Below are 23,440 nucleotides of genomic sequence, written 5' to 3'. Positions count from 1 at the left end.
GTGTGTGTGTGTGTGTGTGTGTGTGTGTGTGTGTGTGTGTGTGTGTGTGTGTGTGTGTGTGTGTGTGTGAGAGAGAGAGAGAGAGAGAGAGCCGTATTTACAGTCAACTTTCAAAGACTTGAAGGCAAAAGGCAAAGAGGCCGGCAGAGGATGAAATGGAAACAACAGACATGAACTTGAACTTGGACAGACTTCACAAGATAGTAGAGGATAAATGCTATGGCTCATGGGGTCAAAAAGAGTCAGACACAAATGAACAACTAAACAACAACAAAATACAAAATGTGGATATATCAGTAGATTTTCAATATTGTATATTATTTGAAGCCTTCCTCCTTCCACTGACCAAACTGTGGTGAGGGCCATTAGAGTCTAGATAATATAACTGCTGTGGGACCCTATTTTCTTCTTTTTTTTTTTTTTAGTAAGGCAACTGGGGGATTAAGTGACATGCCCAGGGTCACACAGCTATTAAGTGTCAAGTGTTTGATCTGTGTCCGGATTTGAACTCAGGTCCTCCTGATTTCAGAGCTGGTACTCTATCCACTGAGCCACCTAGCTGCCCCTGTGGGACCCTATTTCAAAGCCAATTGTAAATGACTTGTGTTACTGAAAGCTGTGCCGCCACAAATAGCAAAATAATCATATTTCCTAGAAAGTGAAGTTAGTATAATGGAAAAAAACTCAGAACTTGGAGTGAGAAGGCCTGAATTTGAGTACTGTCTCTAATTTATGTTATATGACTGAGCAAGCCACTCAACATCTGAGCTTCCATTTTCTCAGCTGTAAAATGGAAATAATTATACTTGTACTACCACAGGGTTGCAATAAGGAAAGCACTTAAATGTGAAATAATTTAACTTCTGCCACAAAGAAAGAGAGGAATCATTTCATTCACTAAAAATCTACTACTTTAGTGCCTAGTGTGAGCAAGGAACTGTCTTATGTCCCATGGAGAGATACAAAGGACATCGTTCATCTATGGCTGAAAGGGACCACAGAGAGTCATTTATTCAGTCCATTCATTTTACGGATGAAGAAATTAAGTCACAGAGGTAAAGTGAAGACTGCCAAAGATTCCCTAGGTAGTGAGTGGCAAGGCCAGCATCGGAACTTGGGTCCCATCACTCCTCTTCTTCTAAAATTTTTAGTCTAGCAGGGAAGATAAGATGTGCACATATAATAAAACATGAACAATGAAAGAGAAATGAAAAGGTAAAAATACATTTTATAAGATGCCATATGGCTGGCAGACAGAAAGTTGACTTCGAAGTCAATCCCTGCCGTGGATCCATACTTAAGCTATGACCCTGGACAAGTCACTTCTCAGTGCATGAGGCAAAACTGTCTAAGATTAAAAGTTGTAGAAAAGGGGCCAACATATTGGTAATAGAAGCTTCTTCACTTGGAAATTCCTAATGAAGTGAATGAAATGAACCACAGGTTCAGTCCCTATCCCTATTTCTGAAAATTAAGTTAAAAGTCATGAAGTTTAGAGGAGATTTATTCTTATGACTTAGGGGAATTAAGAAAGACTTTACAAAAGAAGTGGAATCTAAGTAAGGTATTGAAGAATTGGTAGGAATTGTAGAGGTAGAGCTGTGGTGCAAGCAAAAAAAGGGCATTACAGGCAGAAATAAAAGCAAGAACAAAATCACAGAGGTCAGAAAGTATGATACATGCTCTGAGATTGTAGGTAAGATATGTGAAGGGCAATAACAGGAAATATGTCTAAGGTTGTTTGTTGTGTGACTCTCAGCTGTGTGACTCTCCGTGACCCCATGGATCACAGCATGCCAGGCCTTTCTGTCCTCTACTATCTCTCAAAGTCTGTCCAGGTTCACGTTCATTGTTTCCATGACACTAACTATTCATCTCATCTTTTGCCATCCTCTTTTCCTTTTACCTTCAATCTTTCCTAATATCAGGGTCTTTTCCAATGAGTCCCATCTTCTCCATCATGTGGCCAAAGGATTTAAGCTTCAATATTTGACCTTCTAGTGAACAGCCTGAATTAATTTCTTTAAGTATGACTGATCTGATCCCCATGCTGTCCAAGAGACTCTCAAAAGTCTTCTCCAGTACCACAATTCAAAAGTGTCGATTCTGTGACACTAAGCTTTCCTTACAATCCAACTCTCACAGCCATACACTGCCACTGGAAAAAAAAAAAAAACATAGCTTTGACTTATATGGAACTTTGTCGGCAAGATGATCTCTCTGCTTTTTAGTATGCTGTCCATGGATTTTAGATTTGCCATAGCTTTCCTTCCAGGGAACAAGTGTCTTTTAATTTCATGGGTGCAGTCTTCGTCTACAGCGATTATTGAGCCCAAGAATATAAAATCCTGTATTTGCCAGGAAGTGAAGGTATCAGTTGCCAAGATCTTTGGGGTTTTTTTATGTTAAGCTTTGAACCAGCTTTTACACTCTCCTCTTTTACCCTCATCAAGAAGCTTCTTAATTTCTCTTCACTTTCTGCTATCAGAGTAGTATCATTTGTATATCTGAGACTGTTGATATTTCTCCCAGCAACCTTAATTCCAGTTTTTGATTCATTCAACCTGGCACTTCACATGATGTACTCTGCATATCAGTTAAATAGCATGACACTATACAGCTTGTTATACTCCTTTTACAATCTTAAATCAACCAATTGTTCCATGTTTGGTTCTGACTGCTGCTTCTTGGTCCACATACAGGTTCCACAGGAGACAAATAAGATGACATGGTACTCCATCTTTTTGAGGACTTGCCACATTTTGTTGTGATCCACACAGTCAAAGGTTTTAGTGTAGTAGAAGAAACAGAAGTTTTTCCTGGAACTCCCTTGCTTTCTCAATAACCTAGAGAATGCTGGCAAATTTGGTCTCTGGTTCCTCTGCCTCTTTGAAAACCAGCCTGCTCTTCTGGTCTTGCTTCACGTATTGCTAAAGCCTAGCATGCAGAATCTTAAGCACAACCTTGCAGGCATGTGAAATGAATGCAATTATTTGGTAATTTGAATATTCCTTGGCATTGCCATTCTTTAGGATTGGGATGTAAACTGATCTTTTCCAATCCAGCGGCCACTGTTGAGTTTTTCAAATTTCTGGCATATTGAGCACAGCATTTTAACAGCATCATCGTTTAGGATTTTAAATAGCTCAGCTGGAATTTCGTCACCTCCACTTAGCCTTGTTAGCAATGCTTCCCAAGACCCATTTGATTTCATCCTCCAGCAAGTCTGGCTCTAGATCAGTAACCACACCACTATGGTTATCAGTGATATTAAGATTTTTCTTACATAGTTCTTTTGGGCAGAATTCCTCTCTCTCTCTCTCTCTCTCTTTTTTTTTTTTTGGCGAGGCAATCAGGACTAATTGACTTGCCCAGGGTCACACAGCTAGTAAGTATCAAGTGTCTGAGGCCAGATTTGAACTCCTGACTCCAAGGCTGGAGCTCTATTCACTGTGCCACCTAGTTGCCCCTTCTTTCCATCTCTTAATCTCTTCTGCTTCGGTATAGTCCTTACCGTTTTTGTCTTTCATCATGGCCCATTTTTGCACAAAGCATTTCCTTGATAATTCTAATTTTCTTGAAGAGATCTCTTGTCTTTTCCATTCTATTATTCTGTTTTTTTGCATTGCTCTTAAGAAAACCTTCTCTCTCCTTGCTATTCTCTGAAATTCTGCCCTCAGCTTGGTATATCTTTCACTTTCTCCTTTCCCTTTCCTTAGCTATTTGTAAAGCCTCATCAGACAACAATTTTGCTTGCTTGCTCTTCCTTTTCTTTGGAATGTTTTTTGTTGCTGCCTCCTGTACAATATCATGAATCTATGACCATAGTTCTTCAGACATTCTACCTACCAGATCTAATCTATTCATCACCTCTACTTCATATTCATATGGGAGGTTATTTACGTCATACCTATATAATATAATGGTTTTCTCTACTTTCTTCAATTTAAGTCTGAATTTTACAATAAGAAATTCATGATCTGAACCAGAGTCAGCTTCAGGTCTTGTTTTAACTGACTGTATAGAGCTTCTCCACCTTTAGATACAAAATATATTATTAATCTGATTTCAATATCAACCATCTTATGATGTCCATGTGTAAAGTCACTTTTTGGGTTATTGAAAAAGAGTGTTTGCTACGACCAGCACATTATCTTGACAAAACTCTTTTTGTACTTCATTCTGTATTCCAAGGCCAAACTTGTCTGTTATTTCAATTATCTTTTGATTTCCTACTTTAGTATTCCAATCTCCCATGATGAATATAACATCTTTTTCTGGTCTTACTTCTAGAAGATGTCGTAGGTCTTCACTGAACTGATCAACTTTGGTGTCTTTGGCATCAGTGGTTGGCTAAGGTTAGGCTAGGACCAAAGAACAGAAATCACAAAAAGCCAAGGCAAGGATTCTATACTTTAATGGGTAAGCAGTAAAGGGCCACTAGAAGTTTCTGAGCAGAAGAATATGATGAGTACTATGCCTTAAAAAACCTATTTGGAAGCAATATTCAGTATAGAGGAATGACAGAGGAGGCAGGAAGATTTGAAGAGAGACTACTGCTTTTATGTATTGATCAGTTACATTGATTTTTTTTCCATCTTCTTTTCCCCCTTTTTTGGCTTTAAAAAAAATTTGTTATATAGAATGGCTCTCTGAAGGAGGAGTCCAGGAAGAAAATATGGTAGTGTAAAAAAAAAATATACAAAAGACATCAATAAAACTTTTTTTAAAGACACTATTGCAATAGTACATGTAAGAGGTAGTAATAATCTATACTATGGTAAAAAAAAAAAAAGTAGCACTGGTTAAAAAATGGGGGAGGGGAGAGTTCATTTGAGAAATATTATGAAGGCAGAATCAATCCCCAAGCCTCAGCAGCTGATTAAATGTGTAGGGCAAAGTACAGGTCAGACAGAGTTCAAGTAAAATTTGCCACTTGAGTGACTCTGATGAAAGTACCATGAACGGAAACAGGAAAGTGAGGAAGAAGAACAGATATAGAGGAAAAGCTATTAATTTTTTTTTTTTTTTGCTTTTTGGTGAGGCAATCAGGGTTAAGTGACTTGCTCAGGGTCACATAGCTAGTAAATGTTAAGTGTCTGAGACTGGATTTGAACTCAGGTCCTCCTGAATCCAGGGCCAGTGCTCTATACACTGCGCCACCTAGCTGTCCCAGAAAAGCTAATAATTTATTTTAGATATGGTCATGTTTCAGGTACTAGTGACTATCCAGACAGAGACATCTAGCAGACCACTGGAAATTCAGATTTGGAACTTAGGATAATAGTCAAAATTAGGAATATAGATTTTAGGATAATGTGCATAGATCACAGTTGAGGTATGGGTATGTAAGAGAGTATGAAAAAAGGGTTGAAAATAGAACCATAGGGAATGCTAATATTTAAGCAGCAAGGGAAAGAAGATCTACTGAAAGACAAGGAATGACCAGGGAACTAAGAGGAAAAGCAAGAAAATTATGTTCCATGAAAGCAAAAGGAAAAGAAATTTTCAAGAAAAAAAAAGGGGGGTGGCTAATAATGTCAAATGCAGCAAAAAAAAAAAAGTTGAGGATAAGGACTGGGAAAAAGCCCAGTGGAGCTGGTAGGAGAAGGGCATTTTAGTACGAGCACTGGCATGAAGACAGGAAACCAGGGACATGTTTAAGGAACAATAATCATATTAGGATATTTGAATAAGGATGGTCAAAAAAGGCTAAAAAGGCAGTCTGGTTTAAACAGTTCTTGGTTTGCTATTGCTGCTGATAATAAACCTGAGGGACTTACCATCCTCCAAGGCTGAGTAAGAACAGTTGAAGAGGTATGAACAGTAAATAAGCAACCTTCCTTTTATTTCAAGCAGTCATTCGTGTATCAAATGTTAAGCTTCAGAGGGGTTCCTGTTGCTAGTGACAACCTTAGTAGCCTAAATGAAAGAAAACTATATAGAGGAGGGAAAAAACAGAGTTGTGCTTCAGAATTGGAGGGGGGGGATAGATGAAAGATCTAGAAGAGAAGCAATGTGCAAGTACATACAGCAACAGAGAGCTAACTATTCCTAGAACGTGGAGAAGTGAAACCCAGAGAAAGTAGAGCCTTAGGAACTTAAGAAAGAGTCCTACTAAGCAACTATTCTTTGCGCTAGTCTGTTTAAAAAAAAGAGAAACATATATAGCATCTAAGCACAAAGAAAAATCTTGCAGAAGTGAAACAAAAGTTTATGATCAAACCTCCCTATAATGTTGTCTTCAACTTCTCAATTCTTTTCCAAGCATTTGCTCTACCTTCTCTACTAATACTTACGTAGCAACACATACATCATTTTCTTCAGGTGTAGTGAATTTTTGATTCATGTATCTGTCAACATAGTGTAGCAGAAAATATATTGGTCTAGGTATACGAAGTTTAGTTCTTGTCTTAGCTCTATGTATCTAATATCTCCAACCCTGATATGCCCCAAGAGTCAATTCCACATGGATGTCAGTCACCTCAAACCCAGAATATCTAAACTGAACTCGTCTTTCCCCCCAAGTAGTTCTCTCACTTCAGACAACAGAGCTACTATTCAAAAGACGTTACAGACTACTTGACACCCTGTATGCAGGATTTCTGCATTATGTGGAGGCTAAATTTGATAATCTCTAAAATCCCCTCACTCTTAAAATTCTACACTATGCACAAGTAATCATTTTATGTCAAATCTAGTTCTTGACTGTTAAGGGGGCATACATCCTGGTTCTGACAATCATTTCAAGGTTACTATAATCATCAACAAATATGATACTTGGGAGCATGCAGAACCTACATTAGGCAAGAAAGTGTAAGATACTGTCCCTACCCTCAAGAAATTTATAATCTCTATTTGTGGCTAATTCCAAGGATATTATTGGTTTCTTACACATGAGCAATGCCAATTTTTAACAAAGATGAACCTTCCTTCACAAAACCTTTCCTTCTTTACACTGCTGTGGCATTACTGTCAGTAGCATTCATTTAATGCAAATAAAATGCATTATCTTTTTCATATATATAATGTGTACATATATATATAATATATATATGTATATATATTCCATGTTTTCATAAACAGGCTGCAAGCTCCTTAAGAGTGAAGATGATGCCTTATACCTCACTGTATCTCCAGCACCTAGTACAATGCTCTAGAAGTTGAGCATCTTCTAAATGCCCAATAAAAGGAGATATCACTTACAACTTTAAAATACTTTACTTTTATATTAATTACAACAATAACATTGGTTCTATGATAAACAGTCAAAGGATATGAACAGTTTTCAAAGGAAGAAATCTAAACTATCAATAATTATATGAAAAACACTCCACTAATAATTGGAAAAATACAAATTCAAGCAACTGAGATTCCACCTCACACACAAGTTTGGCAAAGTTGAAAAAAAAAAAAAAAGAAAATAACAAATATTAGTAGAGCTCTAGGAAAACAGACACACTAATGCACCATTAATAGAGCTATGAATTAGTCCTGCCACTGAAGAAAGTAATTTGGAACTATGCCCAAAAGTTACTGTGCACAATTTTTGACCCATCATTACAATTATGAAGCCTATACCCCAAAGAGATCAAAGAAAGAGGAAAAGAACCCCTACATACAAAAATATTTATAGAAGTCCTTTTTGTAGTGACAAAGAACTGGAAACTAAGGGGATACTCATTAATTAGAGAATGGCTGAGTAAGTTGTGGCATATGATTGCAATGGAATACTATTGCACTTTAAGAAACGACAATAGGAATGGTTTTAGAGAAATCTGGGAAGACTTGTAAGAAATGATAGAGTGAAGGAGTCAAAACCAGGAGAACCACAATTTATATACTGTAAAGACAAACAACTTTGAAAGACTTAAGAACTCTGATCTTTGAATTTAATGACTAACCACTATTCAAGAAAACCAGAAATGAAGAATACTATCTTACCACCTGACAGAGAGGTAATAGATTAAGGATACAGAATAAAACATGTATTTTTGGACATGGCTAATGTTCGAATTTGTTTACCTGTGCATATTTTTGTAAGGATTTTCCTTTTCTTTTTTAAAATGTGGGAAAGGGAAAATAAATGCTTACTAACAAATACAAAAACATAATTTTTTAAAACATCAATGATAACAAACGGGGAAGACAGAGGAGTCTCAATTTCTTAATCTGTTAAAAAAATAAAAAAGGTTGAACTATAAAATTTCTAAGGTTCATTCTATCTCAAATTCTAGTTCTAGCATTTGCCTGTTTCTATGTAAAACTTATATTCCTGTATAATTACATTTATAGAGAAAATGTTTTATCTTTGTTTTTATATACTTAGATTTTTGTATTCTGCATAGACCAGTGGACTCTATATTCCCAAGGGACCAAGTCATCTATTTATTTTATTTAAATGTTTATTGGTATCATTTCCTCTATCTTCCCAGAGAATGAGCTCTTTAAAGACCTGGGATCTGTGAGATATGTTTTTTAAAATATATTTTGATAATCATAATCACAATGTAATTGGTTTCCTTTGTAATCTTATGTATCTTATTTTATGTATTTAAAAACATTATCCCAGGAAGGGGGTAGACTTCATCAGACTGCCCAAGGAAGGAAAGAAGGAAGCAAACAAACATCTTCTAAAAACATTAAGTATCTACTATGTGCCAGGCACTGTGCTAAGCACTTTTAAAATATCTCATCTGATTATCACAACAAACCTGATTTGTTAGTGTTATTATTATCATCTCTATTTTACAGCTGAGGAAACTGAAGACAAAGGCAAGTTAACTGATTTGCCCAAGGTCACACAGCTAACTAGAGGCCAATCTTGAATTCAGTTCTTCCTAGACTCAAGGCCCAGTGTTCTATACAGTTTCATGACACAACAAAAAGTTAAGAACTTTTGCCTTACTAATGCAATATCACTTAAAAGACCACAGACAGAGCAATGCCTAGTATGAGATATGTCAAATTAGACTGAACAAGGCTACATACAGTAAGAAACTGTTTCCTTGAGAAATGAAACATCTCCTCTCCCTACTATATACTGTTATTTCAAGGAGAAATTTGTGTCATAAATGAAGGACCTGTGCCAAGGTAGCCTGACAGAAGCATATTTGTTAGTGCCCTTTCCTCTTCAAATAATCAAGTACATGCTTAATCCTTTATTTACTATCCCCACCCGAAAGAATGTTACCCTCTTGGGGGGGGGGGTGCTAGTTTTCTTTTTGTCCGAGTATTCCCATCATAGTAGGCACTTAAAACATGGTCATTAGGTTAGATTAGCCATGTTGGGGGGGTGGGGCACAATGCTTTTAATGATCCTTCCTTCACTGCCAAGACTCACAAGGTTATCCATGAAACAAAGTCCCATCTCTCTAAAATCATCTTCTTCTATGCTATATGGCTCCAAGTCCCCGAATACCTCATTCTCTGAAGAATTAACAGTTTTAAGTCACCCAAAGGACAGTGGAGAAACATGTGGAAGGCATCAGTAAATCCCATTAACAACAAAGATTTATGTGGGAGAAACAGTGCAAAGGGTATCATCAAAGTGACAAAGGACCAGAAAAGGGGCAAAAGCTATCTCCCTAGGTGCTCCCCACTGCTAGCCACACAATGTCAAGAAATTAAAAGGAGGCCCTAGCACACATCACTTCTACGTCTGCATCACACCTTGTATCTGTCCCCTTCCCCCCCCACCACTCACTCAGCCATCACCTGAATTAAGGCACTTATTATCTTCTACCTAAACTACTAACATCCCAACAGAATTTTCAATTTCCAGGCTTCCCTCTCCAAACTATGCTCCACATAATCTGCCAAAATAATCTTCCTAAAAAGCACAAATGTGACTATATCTCTCCCCTGCCTAAGAGCTTTAAGTGGCTTCCATTTTCTTTGGGATACAATACAAACTCCTCTGTTTGGCATTATTTTAGTCCTTCACCATCAGGCTCTAGTCTATCCCTCTCAATTTATTTCATCTCTTCCCCTCTCCCCACACACACACACTGTGTCTCAGCCACACAGGCTGACTTTGCTATTCCCCAAACATGACAGGCCATCTCCCACCTCCCACCAAGCTTTTGCACAGCTGTCCCCATAGCTGAACTGAATAACTTTTCTCACACCTGTACTCTCTCCCCAAATTATCCTGAATATACCCATCTGTTTACAGGTTGTCAGCAGGGATGGTTTCATTCTTTGTACTTGTATCCTCAGTTCTTATCATAGGTTTGGCACCTAGTTGGTACTTCATAAACACTTGTTGACCGACTGCACAGAAGTCACAGAAAGACTGCACTTTACACTCCTTAAGATAAAGAATTGTTGTTCAATTTGTTTCTTCATCCTTAATGCCTATCCCACTATGCTTTGCATTCAGTAGGCAATTAATAAAAGCTGAAAGGATTAGATGAATTTGATAGATCTCTTGTAGAGCACTTTCGGGAAGAAAGGGAGAAAAGTTGCACAGGACAGGAAGGCTTAGAAGGATTGTAAATGGTACAACCAGATCACAAATCCCACAAACTGGCAAAGGTTGCTAACACTTTAGCTTTAAGCACTTAGCTTGTCTCCTCTTCTGTCAATAGCTAATTATCACTAAAAACTGCCCTGGGGCCAGGAGTAGCACTTTCCTAAAGAACGCCATCTTTTCAAAGCAAGGATTCTTTTATAACACCATCATGTCAATTAGAGGACTATAATTTGCCAGGATTCTGTCTGATAGATTTCACAACTGGCTTCCTAAACTCTAAAGAGGGACTAGAAAATCAAAGTACATGGTGTGGAGTTAATAGAAAGTGTCCTAGAAAACTCATCAAATTCATAAGCCAAATTTGGAAAGCAGGATTAACTAGACTACATGAACCTCTTTCATTCTTATACCTAAATCTACCCCAAGCGTGACCCAACTCCACAACACATCCAGGCCCTTGAACCCTCAGCACCACCCACCTCCCAAAACCTCCATTCTGCCATGGTCCCTTCAGTCTCTGATCCCTGCCCCCTCACCTCTACAGCAACAAGTTTTCAAATCAGCTTTGAAGATTAGCCAAACTCTCTAGTCCAGAACAAGGAGTTAAAACCCTTAGGCTTTCTTTCCTGTCAAACTCCCCCAAAAACCTCAAGCAAGATTCTTTATGATTTTCGCAGCCTCAACCTATCAATAGTAGACAAGAAGGTAAAAGTTGGCATGAGGGAACAGTCATGCCAATTCACTAGAAACTGAAAAATCTTAAGTCAATTCTTAACTACTTTTGTGTATTATTCACAATAAATGTACAATCCCATGCTTGCTTTCCCCTGTCAACCCAGTACTTCCTGAGATACCAGTTTGTACCACATATAACATTCAAAACCATCAGTCTGTACGTGGTTAACAAACACCCTAATTTTAACAGTTCTGGCCAAACAATTAGGAAAAGAAATTTGCTGTTATTTGTAAAAATAAGATACATCCAAATTCCAAGTATCTGTGAAATTGAGAATGTTCACTTTTTAAAAATTCATCATATTTCCTCTGTTCCTTTGAATAATCGAGTCATCTATACTTATTTTTACTTTCTCGAGGATGACTTCAGGAGACATTCTTCCAGAAGGTTTCCTAAAACATGAAGCAACATTAGAGACACAATACACCAGAATTTAAATCTTAACAATACCTTTGCTGAGTAACAACCCAGATTCTTTGGTTATGAAAAAAGCTTGGCTATAAGTATGCAAGCAGAAATATGTACTCAACCACTTTCTAGAAAACTAGGATTCAGAGACTTCTGATTTTCAGCAATTTTTTTAAAAATGCTAATAGTCTGGCTATTGTTTCTCAGCACCAAATAACTCCTCTTCAGTGAAGGTGTTAGGGCCTTCAAGAGCAGAAGCTTATAAAGTGAGTCTTACCTTAGTGTCCCAAGAGCCTATCCATTCTCAGTCCACCCACCCACACCCAGGTGTATTCTCCTGATGACACGAGGTCATCTATCAGCTTCACCTGCTAACTCCTTAACAATCTTTGCTTCTTTCATTCATTCCCCCAAGAAATTCTTGGCCTCACCTCCTCCAGGAAGTTTTCCTTGATTATGCCTTTACTCAGTGCCTTTTCAACTCTTACCTACATAGCTCCACTACAATCATTTGCCCTTACTGCTGTTGCTTTATGAATATTCTTTTTCATGTTGGTATACATCTCCTCAAGATTACAGACTGCATCTTCCTTTATTAGCCTGTCAACTCTCTGAGGGCAGAAACCATGTCTCTCTCTCTTCTTCCTCCCTCTGGATTTCCCTAATACCCAGCACACATATCTATACAGAAGAGTAGACTGACCAAAATGAAAACACAGGAATTCTAGTTTTCACCTCAACTCAGATATCTCAGCAGAATGAGAACCATCATTCCTATATAATCAGGAGATGTATGTGAGGTATTCTAAAACAAAGACAAGGATGTCTAACCATCTACAGAAAAGAATGACTCATTTCGAGTAATTATTCTCCACCCCCCAGAACTCCCCCCCCACACACCCACATACACACACTCAAAAACAAAATGTACCCTTGCCCACTTATGAAAGAATTAGGAATTGGTAGCTCAGCCAAAATGGGTAGTTTCCAAAAGAAAACCCTTCTCCAAGGAAAATTATGATAGACTCCAGAAGAAACATTAATCAGAGCCCAGGTACATGCCACTAAGACTGACACACATCTTAAAAATGTATATATGTGGCACCCACCCTCCCACACTATTAGATGTGACTAGGTCTTTCCAGAGAAGCCTAAGGACATGGACTCAATTCTTCTGTACTTCCAACTATCAGAAACTGAAGCATATAATCAAAACACATACTTGCAATTCCGCCAGCATATCAAAATCAAAACTGCCCCTCCCCACATCCCCAACAAAAAAAGCTAATGAAACTTCCAATCTAAGGAAAAGTGAGATGCAGACTGACTGCTGTGACAGACACTGTTCTTCGGCAAACATAAACAAATCTTTTTAGTCACCATCCAATTTAGTATGTCCTGTTTCTTTTAATATAAGATGCACCAGCCCAACTTCAAAAATATCCCCTAAAAACAAACAGATTAAAGGGAAAGATTTCAGCCTGGGAGCAGAAAACACTCTATTACCACACTTATGAAAACACTAAGCCAAACTGCCTCTACTTTGCAGAAGAACCTCTCCCTATCCTCTCCCCCAGCCTCAGTCCCAAGCACCAATCAGCCATACAGCTTCAGGCTAGATCTATTACCTGTATTGAAAAGGCTACATTAGGGAGACCTTATTTGGGGTTAATGAGAAGGCAAATGGCAACTTCTTCAAACGAAACCTCTCAAATTGATACTCTTTCCATTCCCACCCAAACTTATTAGGCCCTCCATGCCTTTATCTTCTTCTCCAAAGGGTTTGTTTCAAACCTTTTTTTCTCATTTCAAGTCCTAAATCACACACATTCCACACATTCACATGCACCCACAGCATATCACCTAGCCTTCTAATTTACTGCAAGATCAAGTTCATCAAATTTGAGCTTCCTTAACTTCCCTCCACTATTCCTGAAAATTTTTCAATAACACCCCCCCACTTTCTCTTTCTTTTCTCTGGTCCCAGAAGAAGAGGTATCCCTGGACTCTCACTATTGACAATCCCTCTACCTGGGTTCTTAATTCCTTTTCAAGACACAGATACCGTGGTATAAGAGAGAAAGTGCTGGCCTGAGAGTCAGGAGGACCTGCATTCAAATTCCACTAAATACTTACTATGTGATCATGGGCAAGTCACTTAATCTTTCCATGCCTCAGTTTCCTCATCTATAGAATGAGGAAATAGCACAATAGTACCTACCTCAAATTGTGGTTGTGAAGATCAAATAATATATGTAAGCACTTTGCAAACATTAAAATTCTACAAAAATGCAAGCTATTATTTCAGGACCTTATTCAGCAGTCACTCCCCTCTCCAACATCCCTCCAATGGCTCCTTTCTATCTCCCTTCAGTTATAGTCAGGGTCTCTCCAAAGCTAAAAGGCCTTGCCTAGACTCTTCTACCTCAACCAGCTACCATTCCATCTCTCCTAAAACCTTCACTGCTATCTATACTTCTCCAAAAAATTGTCTATGAACATGGTCTCCCTTTCAACACACTCTCTCCTAGACCCCTTGCATCTGGCTTCCACCATCACCATCAACAATTACTCTATCAAACTCGATCTCTCAAAGGTTAACAATGCCAGGGCGACAATTACCAAATCCTATGGCCTTTTTTTCTTTTTTACCACTTGCCCCTCAATCACATGTGACCCTACTGATCACTCTCCTCCACACTTAAGTTCTAAGATGCCACATTCACAGTGATTTTTCTGCTTCTCTAACTATTCTTCCTCTGTGTTCTCTCCTGGCTCCTCATCCTCTTCCCAACAGCTTAGCATGTGTTCCCCAAGTCTGTATATGACTCTTTTCTCTCTGCTCTCTCTTCCTTGACAATCTCACATAAATGAGATGAAAGAAGAATGGCAGATGGTGGTGGGTAATAAGAAGTGACTGAACGTCAGAAAACAGAAGAAGAAATGCCTACCTAAGAAGATTCATCTGACAGCAGTATGAATGACAGATTGGTACTTGTAATTCCTGTAAGGAGACTACTACAATAGATAGTAATGAGGTACTAGATACTATTAGATAGTGACAACGGGAACAGAGAAGGTAGGAACAATGTTGAAAAAGTGAATCTAACAAAACTTGATAACAAATTGGATATATAAGAAAAACAGAGGAGAAGAGTCAACGTTCATTCCAAGATTTCTAATATGGGTGACCTGGTGAACGGATGCATCACTGACAAAAATAAAAGTTAAAAGAAAAAGAAAAATCAGAGGGAAAGGTAATAAACTTGGTCTTAAACGTGTTGAGTTGGGGGTGCTGGTGGGAAATAAAGGTAAAAACATCTGATAAGTGATTAGAGATGAGAGCTCGGATAAAGAGGTCAGAGCTAGAGATAAAGATCTGGGAGTCATCTACATATAAATAGGATTTGAAGCCATGGAGATGACTTCATGGGCATGTATGTAAAGCACCTTGCAAACCTTAAATCATTATGACGTCAAATTATTATTCCCAACTTCCCAAGGTCTCCTTTCCCTTCTGACCTCACATAGTACTTGGTTTTGCAGACTTCCAATGCACTGATTTATAACATTCTATTATAGTTACCTGTATTTGCTTCTCAAGGAGTTCCTATCCAAATGTGGTATTTACTTCTAAGAACTAGCATTGTACATAGCAGGTGCTTGGTAAATTGATGAATTTTTACCTCTTGGACTATCACAGTTGTCTCCTAACAGAACTCCTTACCTCAATCCAGCCTATATACAGCTGCCAGAATACTCTTCCTCAAGAATACCATTGATTTTATTATTTCTCTTCTCAAAAATGTACCATGCCTCACCCACTGCCTACATAATAAAGTCTAGATTTCTTAGACAGACACCCCCAAAGCTCTGGACTCAACTTACTTTTCCAGCTTTTTCTCTCACCTTTCCCTTTTTAAGTACCCCATGCTCCAGCAAAACCAAAACAAGCTGTTCCCCAAACATACCTTGTACTTCCTGTACTCTGGGCCTTTGTTCACCCCAGAGTCCTCTCTACTGTGCCTGGAATACTTCAGCATTCTTCTCTCCCTTCAGCACTCTGTCCTACACTTACTGATATCTTAACCAGCATTCAAGGTCCAGCTTGAATGCCACCTCCTCCACTGAAGCCATCCTGGATTCCTCCAGAAGGAAGTAACCTCTCCTTACTCTACTTCCAAAATATCTCTATTTGTACATCTATAGTACTATAATCACACTCAGCAGTTCTAGTTATTTGTTCATATTTTAATTCACCTATTAGATAATACACATTGTAAGAGCAGATTCCCTGTCCAATTCATCTGTGTAAAGCCCAGGACAGAGCACTGTGAAGAGGCAGCACTGGCATTACGGAAACAGCATTAGATTCAGAGGCATGAAACCAAAGTTTGATTCCCAAATCAGTCACTTTTCTGGCCATATGACTGCAAGCAAATCATTTAACTTCTCAGACTTCCCTGTGAGAGCATAATAATTCTTATACAACCTATGTCATAGGATTATAATTACGTATATGCTTTGTAAACCTAAAAATACTGTACAAATGAGAGAGTACTGCATACAGAAGGCACTCAAACATTTGCTGAATTGAATTTTAAATCAGGATAGGATTAATTCATTAACCCCTCTTTAATGGTTCAACCAAAGTAGATGGGAAGATTATTCCCAAATAAAAGTATTTTTTAAGGTTGTGTTCATAAACAAGGATGGGGAGACTGATCTAAACTGGCACAGAACAGTGCAAGGGAGAAAATTCGATTATTATTATTATACATGAGGAACTTCACTAGGCACTAGGGATACAAAGATAAAACCAAATAGCCCCTGCCTTCAAGGAGCTAACATTCTACTGGGGGATAGAAATACACAAGCTAATCACAACTAAAGGGTTCTAGGAAGACTTTGCGTAGGAGACAGCCCCTGGGCAAAGTCAGAATGGAGATAAGAGTCTGGCAGATACAGACAAGGTAGGTGCATTCCAGGCATGGTGAATAGCCTATACCAAAGAAGCCCGACAAGAGACGGCAAATGTATTTCTGAACAGCTAGTAGTTCAGATTGGCTAAAAAGTAGAATGCAAGAAGAGAAATATTACAGAATAAAGGTAGAAAAGTAAAGTGGAGTCAAATTTTATAGGGCCTTAATTGCAAGGCTGTCCCTGAGGCAAAAGGAAGCCATAAACGGTTACTGAGTAGGAAAGCGACATGGTCTGTCAGACTTGTGCATAAGGCCTATTATTTTGTAGAGGGAAGAGACTGGGAGCAGAGGACCAATTAGGAACCTATTATAATTGTCTGAACGAGTGGTGATTAGGGCCTGCAAAATCCCAGGGGGGTCATGAACTATTCAGGACTATAGTCCTGAAAGTGAGGCTACACCGAAAAAAGGTTTCCATCTCTTCTTAACAAATGTTAAATTGTTGCCAAACTTTGATCCCTGGTTTTCATAATGTTGCCCCAGACAACTAGGACACTTCATTATGTGCAGAAAGAAACGCAAACATACTTGATTACCTTGTATCCCATGACTAGCACAGTTCCTGGCACATAGGTGCTTACCAAATCTTAGTTGGTTATTAGTCTGAGCCAAATATTAAAGAAAATTTTCTATAAAAACAGTATTTTTTTAAATCACAACATGCATATCTAAAACAACATGATTCTTAGATTATATACTATGTATATAATCAGCATCACTACCCTGGGTTCCCTGCTCTTCTCTGTCTAGATAGAACTCATCCATTTTCATGGCTTCAACCAACATCTCAATACACTGACTCTCTGTACTTCCAGTCTGGTATTCACTCTAGTCTTCTATTTCCCAACTATTGACATCTTCTCCTAAGTATCGTACCTTTATTTCAAACTCAACACATCCAAAACTGATCTCATTTCCTTCCTAAACAAACTCCCCCAAACCACTTCACTATTCTCTCTCACTGTCAACACCATTCATTCTCCCTCTTTCCTATCATATCAGTCTTAAATTTCTGTCTGGCTTTCAGCCTCACCATTCCCCACCCACTCCCAAGAATACTGTCCTAACACATCTAGCCAAATTTACTTCCCTATGTTTCCCAAATGAAACCCTAAAGTGATGACAACTTCTTAACTGCAATGCAAATTCCTGCTTCCACACTTTCCCTCATGGTCTCTTCCATCTCATAAATTCTTTATCTCTAAATTATTCACCTTACCAAACATGCTCACCCTTCTTGGCTGTTTGTCCCTTACCAACAACTCAACCAAATTCTATTTATTCTTCAAGGTCTAGTTCAAATACCACTTTCTTCAAGAAGCTTTCACTAATCTCTCCCCTCTCTAAACTCCTGCAGTACTTATAGTCTATACCAAACAATTAACCACTTAATCGGATATTCTTGCATTATTTGACAGTTTCTGGTATATCTGTCTTGTCTCCCCAACTAGATAATAAAGTCTCTGAAATTAGGGATTTTTATCTTTTACAAGTATCTTATACTTGTATTCCTATCCCCACCACTCAACCAGTGCATAGTAGATCCTTAATAAATATTTGTTGATTGATTATTCCCCTCTATTAGCACACATAAGTGAAAGCAAACTATTTCCTAAAGAAAATAAAGGGATGAGAAAGAACCCTATAACACACACAGTTAAGAATGATCCAGAGTAGGTGGAAGGAATAGAACCCAGTCTTTTTCAATTTCTGATTTCCAGACTCCAAGGAAGATGACAATCTTCTCATGCAAGAGGTAAATCATAATCTTTTACTAATGACATCACAAGTACACAGCTTTGGCAGCAATTATGAAGTCAGGTGTGTTCAGGCCAACCATTTTATTTGAAAGATGGATAACAGTATTTTATTAAATTTAAAGGGCTAATTTTTCCCTTAAAAAAAATGGTCAAATTTGAAATAAATTTACTCCAGAAGAAAAGGTCTTGATAAATTTTGATTAAATCTAGTGCTTTAATCCCCTCTTTTAGATACTAGTCTTTGGGGGGAAGAAAACAAACAAAAACAGCTTAATTCTCATCAGACTGATGCAATCCTGAGGAGCTCTTGACACTTATGACTGAACAACTCACTCTGGCTTATATACATGAAAAACTCAAGGGCCTAAAAGGCTAAGAGGCCAGTATGAACCCTAAAAGGGGTTTGCCCCAAAACATGTGGGGCAGTTAAAATGGCAAAGTGGATAGAATGCCAGACCTGGAGTCAGGAAGACGCATCTTCTTCCTGAGTTCAAATATGGCCTCAGACACTTACTAGCTGTGTGACCCTGGGCAAGTCACTTAACTCTGTTTGCCTCAGTTTCCTCATCTGTCAAATGAGCTGGAGAAGGAAATGGCAAACCATTCCAGCATCTTTGCCAAGAAAACCCCAAATAGGGGTCAAAAAGAGTCAGATGTGACTGAAAAAAATGACTGAACAAGACATGTCCCTTACCAACATTCGTAGTATAGTAAAATTTCTATTATCCACAAGTTGAATTGTTTATTTTATACCATTATAAAGAAAACTGCAGGCTCCCTCTACTAGGCTATTCGGACTCATAAAGAGCAGTGAGAAAAGGATGACTTCTTGGGTAAGAAAAATTTTAGCCTGGGTTTTGGAAGACCTAGACAGGTAGAGAAAAAAGGGTAGGTAATTATATTAGGTGGTATGTACTCAGGTAATTCAAATTATAATGGTAACATAAACAAAATAAAAGATAAACCTATTAGGGTTTTTAATTATAATGCTTTCCAAAACAAATACTTTTAGCACTTTTCAGTTCTGGATTGCCTACACCACTGATCCCCTACAATCTTCACAAGGAAGACTGAACATTGAAAATACATAATGGACCCTTTTTTTGCTTGCCTCAAGAACATGGCGAACTTTTAGTTATAGCCTTTGTAATCCCCTATATGTTAAACCACTCTGAGATGGGTATAGAGAGAGCTTTGTAAAATTAGGCTGCTTGAAACAGAACTGCTTTCACAGAGAAAACTGAAGCCTCAGCCAAGATTCTCTTCATCTAAACTGGTTCAGGAGAGGAAGAAATGGGTCCTAATGTATCTGCCTCCCTCTCTCTATAAACCAGAACTCTCAATACATCATTCCACCGTTCACGGGCCTAACGTGGCTCTCTATTATCCAATGTTAACAAATCCAAACTCAGTCTGGCTTCCAAAACCCCTCTCCTCAGAACTGTCTATTTCACCCTCACCTCCCATGACCTACCATCAAACCTTCCATTCCAGCCAATCTCACTTGTTCCCCCATTGTACATCGCTCATCCCACCCACACCAACTTTTGCACATGCGACTTCCTCTGCCTAGAATGTCCTTCCCTTTTTTCCTCTATCAATCTATGTTGTCTGCCAAAACCCAGGGGAAAACTATCTTATCCAAGAAACTATCCATTTCTCATTGCTCCTCATGATAAGTTCTCTCAGCACTTTCCACTACATTAAACTGCACCAGTTTATATGCCATTTCGTAAGTATTAAGCCCTGTTCTGTCTCTTCAAATAAACCAAAAGCCCCAAAAGCAGGTATTCCCTTTAATTATGTTGGATTTTGTAGAATTCACCAACAATATATCTCAGAATCAGGCTAATAAATACACCCAGCCTCATAATGACCCAATTCTTTCCCTGCCCCTCTGAGGTTTATTCAAACTACAGGCATTTCAACCAGGGGATTTGCTCCTGCCACAATTATAAATAGGTCATGGAGCCTGTCAGTAATAATTGCGCTAACTCTAACACACACACAAAATGAAGCATCTGAGTACTTCTAATCTCTTTGGGTGTGTGCAACTTCAAAAAAATCACATTCCAACTCCCCATACTATGTTTCTCAAAACATTGCTAGTGAAACAGGAGAGAAAAAACAAATGGAGTTTCCAGAATAATATTTAGGTTGTCTGTGCACTCTTACTTCTATTTCATCCAAATGACACTTATGACTCTGACAGATCACACTTCCATAATCCAACTAAATTCAAACTGATTACCCTAAACCATAATTCTGTAAGAGGGTAGGAAAGTTCTTACTAAAGCTTTCATTTCACTGTGTATTTTAATTCTAAGGAACAATGTCTAAATGTTCTGGGTTTGAGGGGCTAATTTTCAGAGACTGGAGAGGGAGGGGTGACAGTAGGGTATAGTGGAAAAAGTACTAGCATCTGTAATCAGAAAATTTACACTTTCTCAAAGGAATCTGTGGCATTAAACCAAAGGGACAAGCTTAATTAGGCAGAAATGTGAGTAACTGACTCAGCTCTGGAACGGTCTGCACCCACCCCAACTATCCTTCCCCACTTCAGTACAGAGTTGCCCTAAGTCAGTCAGAATGGTCAATTCTTGATCATTCATGCTAATGAAGGGCACAACAGGCCAAAATGGTAAATAATTAAAAACTTATTTGGAATGTATATTTTCTATATCTTTCAGTTTTCAAATGTTTTCCTTGGGCCATTAATACTGATATTGTTTATTTAAGTAGGGAGGTGGCTAAGATACAAGATAAAAAATTGCAGACACACTCTACAATTGTCTACATTTCATTTATCAATTTCAATTCTATTATTATTAATTGCTACCCATTATATCGTGGCATTATTTCGGCCAGCTCTTAACTCCACAATGGAAAAAACAAAGAAAGGGTAAAGCTGGATGCTGAACTTCAATTATCAACTACTTGAGAAACAAGGAGGATAAACAGGTCAACTCCATAATCTGTTGGTATTATTAACCTGTGGCTAATGCCCAGGGACATGTTTAAGCAACAGACATGCTCCCTCTAGCCACCCTAGCTACCTTCTTTCCCAACTCCATCCATGGATGAGTCTTTATCAGTAACAAAAACACATTTTCTCATTAAAACTAAGTATAACGTTAGAAAAGAAAATCTTAAAAAAATTTAAAACATTCCAAAGCTAAAAATAAATTAGGAAATAACATTATGAATTGTCCATACCACTGTTTCTCTCCGCTGATGAAGGTGATGACTAAGAACTGACTACATTTCTACGAATCTCCCAACTATGGAAGAGGCTATTTGCTTCAAAGGGACCTCCGGAATACAAACGAAGAGAAGTCTACCACTGGCAATGGTGAGTAACTTTACACAAGGCGTTTACAAAAATATAAAGGTAGGCAAAGCGAAGTTCAGCAGCTGCTCCGTGCTCCTGCTGCAGGGCTCTGCGCTGCCCGTCAGTGGTCGGGCATCGGGGGACACGAGGACTCCACTAAGTGTTGGGGAACAAACCTTCCCGGGGGGGAGCCGCCGCCAGATCATCCCCTACTCGAACAAGGCAAGTTCCCGGAGCCGAGCCCGGATGAAGAGCGGCTAAAAATACCGCGGGCCAGTAAACACGCCGGGGCCAGCCCGTGACCGTGGTCGGCGGGGCAGAGCCCGTCGGCCGCCGCCGCCGCCGCCACTCACTCACCCCTGCGCTTCTCAAGTTTCCAGCCTCCCCCGGGAACTTTTCCGTCGGCCCGAGGCAGGCGGGGCGGACGGAAGGGCCCGTGGGCGCTGCTGCGGGCCGCGTTTTGTGTACCAGAGCCCGCAGCTCGTTGCCAGGAGGGGCCCGGCCCTGATGGGGCAGCTCCGCAAACTTGGGGGCCAAGAGGCTCCGGCCGAGCTCGCTCGGCCAAGCTCGGGCCCCCGGCGAAGGTCAGGGGTGACCCCCCCCGCCCCAGCACACCGACAAAGGGGTGGGGAAGGATTCCGACGCGGAGGAAGGCGGGGCGGGCGGGGGTCCGACGGCGGGCGGACGGACGGGCGGCCGCGCGCCCCCTGCGTCCCGGGGGCGGGGGCTCCGTTACTCTAGGCCGCCGGGGCGGAGCGCGGGGCCCCGCAGCCTCTCCTCAGCCCGCGGCGGCCGGCGACGCCCCCCTCCCTCCCCGCCGGTCCGGCCCCCTCCTCCAGCCCCGGCAGCGGCGGCTCCTCACGGGCTAGTCCCGGCTCGCCACTACCAACGCCTCCCCGCTCTCTCCGAGCCCGGTACCCACTTCGACTCCGGCGGCTGGCCCTGGAGCGGCCACTCCTTAACCGTCCGGCCGGAAACTGGCGCCTGTTTCCGGCCGGAGTGGGTTGGTAGTGACACCTAAAGCCGCTGAGGCCGCCGCCGCGGCCTCGGCCGCGGCCGCCTCCGGCTCGGTCCCGCCTCCTCTCGAAGCCCCGCCCCCTCACCTCTATCGCCGCCGCTACCACCACCTCCGCCCCGCCTCCACCCCGCCCTGCAGTTAACCCGCGCGTGACCCCGCTTCTTTTTCTCTTGCCCCGCGCGCCCGAGCGAGCTGGGCGACCCCTCGTTGCCCATTTGTCCTCGCGGAGCGTCCCCGAGCTGGAGCCTGGGAAGGTGGGGAGGGAGAAAGGGCTCGAGAAAAGTGATGGGGGAGTAGAGGTAGATGCTCCTGGTCTCCCATCCCGTCCTAGCCTTTCCTTCTTCCCCACCCCCAAAGGGCTGGTACCCAAGAAGCCTCCCCCCCAGCCCTTCCATTACTTAATGCACCAAAGGTATCGATCCTCCGGGTTTGGGAGTTAGCTCCCGCAGGGTGGGGACCGTGGACTGCTATCTCGTACAGGGAAGCGCACAGGTAGCCATCTCAGAAATACTTTGCGATGACGAAGTGACATGCCAAAGGGAATTCCAAACGCCGTCCTAGGATTCCAACTTCCTGGCACCTGCTTTTCACGCGAAATTAACGCTGATTCCCTGAGTTACGTTCGAGTGAGCCAGGATGCAACAGTCCCGCGTCAACCTCCCTATGCCCTCACAACTGCATGCAGCTCACCTGGTCCAGTCGGCAGTCAGTCCACAAGCATTTATTGT

At 40.3% G+C, this 23,440-nt stretch overlaps 1 protein-coding gene across 7 annotated transcripts in view; it reads right to left on the bottom strand.

The window, feature by feature from the left end:
- The window catches only part of LOC114043043 (OTU domain-containing protein 7B-like), an 82,827-nt gene extending 60,105 nt beyond the window's left edge, over positions 1 to 22,722 (bottom strand). For 3 of the 7 annotated variants that reach the window (XM_027861884.1, XM_027861890.1, XM_027861885.1), the window contains exon 1: positions 21,580 to 21,987. The gene's annotated coding sequence lies outside the window, so the exon portion shown is untranslated. Of the gene's footprint in view, positions 1 to 1,906; positions 2,038 to 21,579; positions 21,988 to 22,051; positions 22,068 to 22,616 lie in introns of those variants that run through there. The other 4 variants (XM_027861887.1, XM_027861886.1, XM_027861889.1 and 1 more) reach the window with 3 other exon arrangements.
- Positions 22,723 to 23,440: the final 718 nt, after the last annotated feature.

Source organism: Vombatus ursinus, unplaced genomic scaffold (assembly GCF_900497805.2).
Source record: "Vombatus ursinus unplaced genomic scaffold, bare-nosed wombat genome assembly UNPS02014768.1, whole genome shotgun sequence".
Classification (NCBI taxonomy): domain Eukaryota; kingdom Metazoa; phylum Chordata; class Mammalia; order Diprotodontia; family Vombatidae; genus Vombatus; species Vombatus ursinus.
This window is presented reverse-complemented; position numbering and strand designations above follow the sequence as displayed.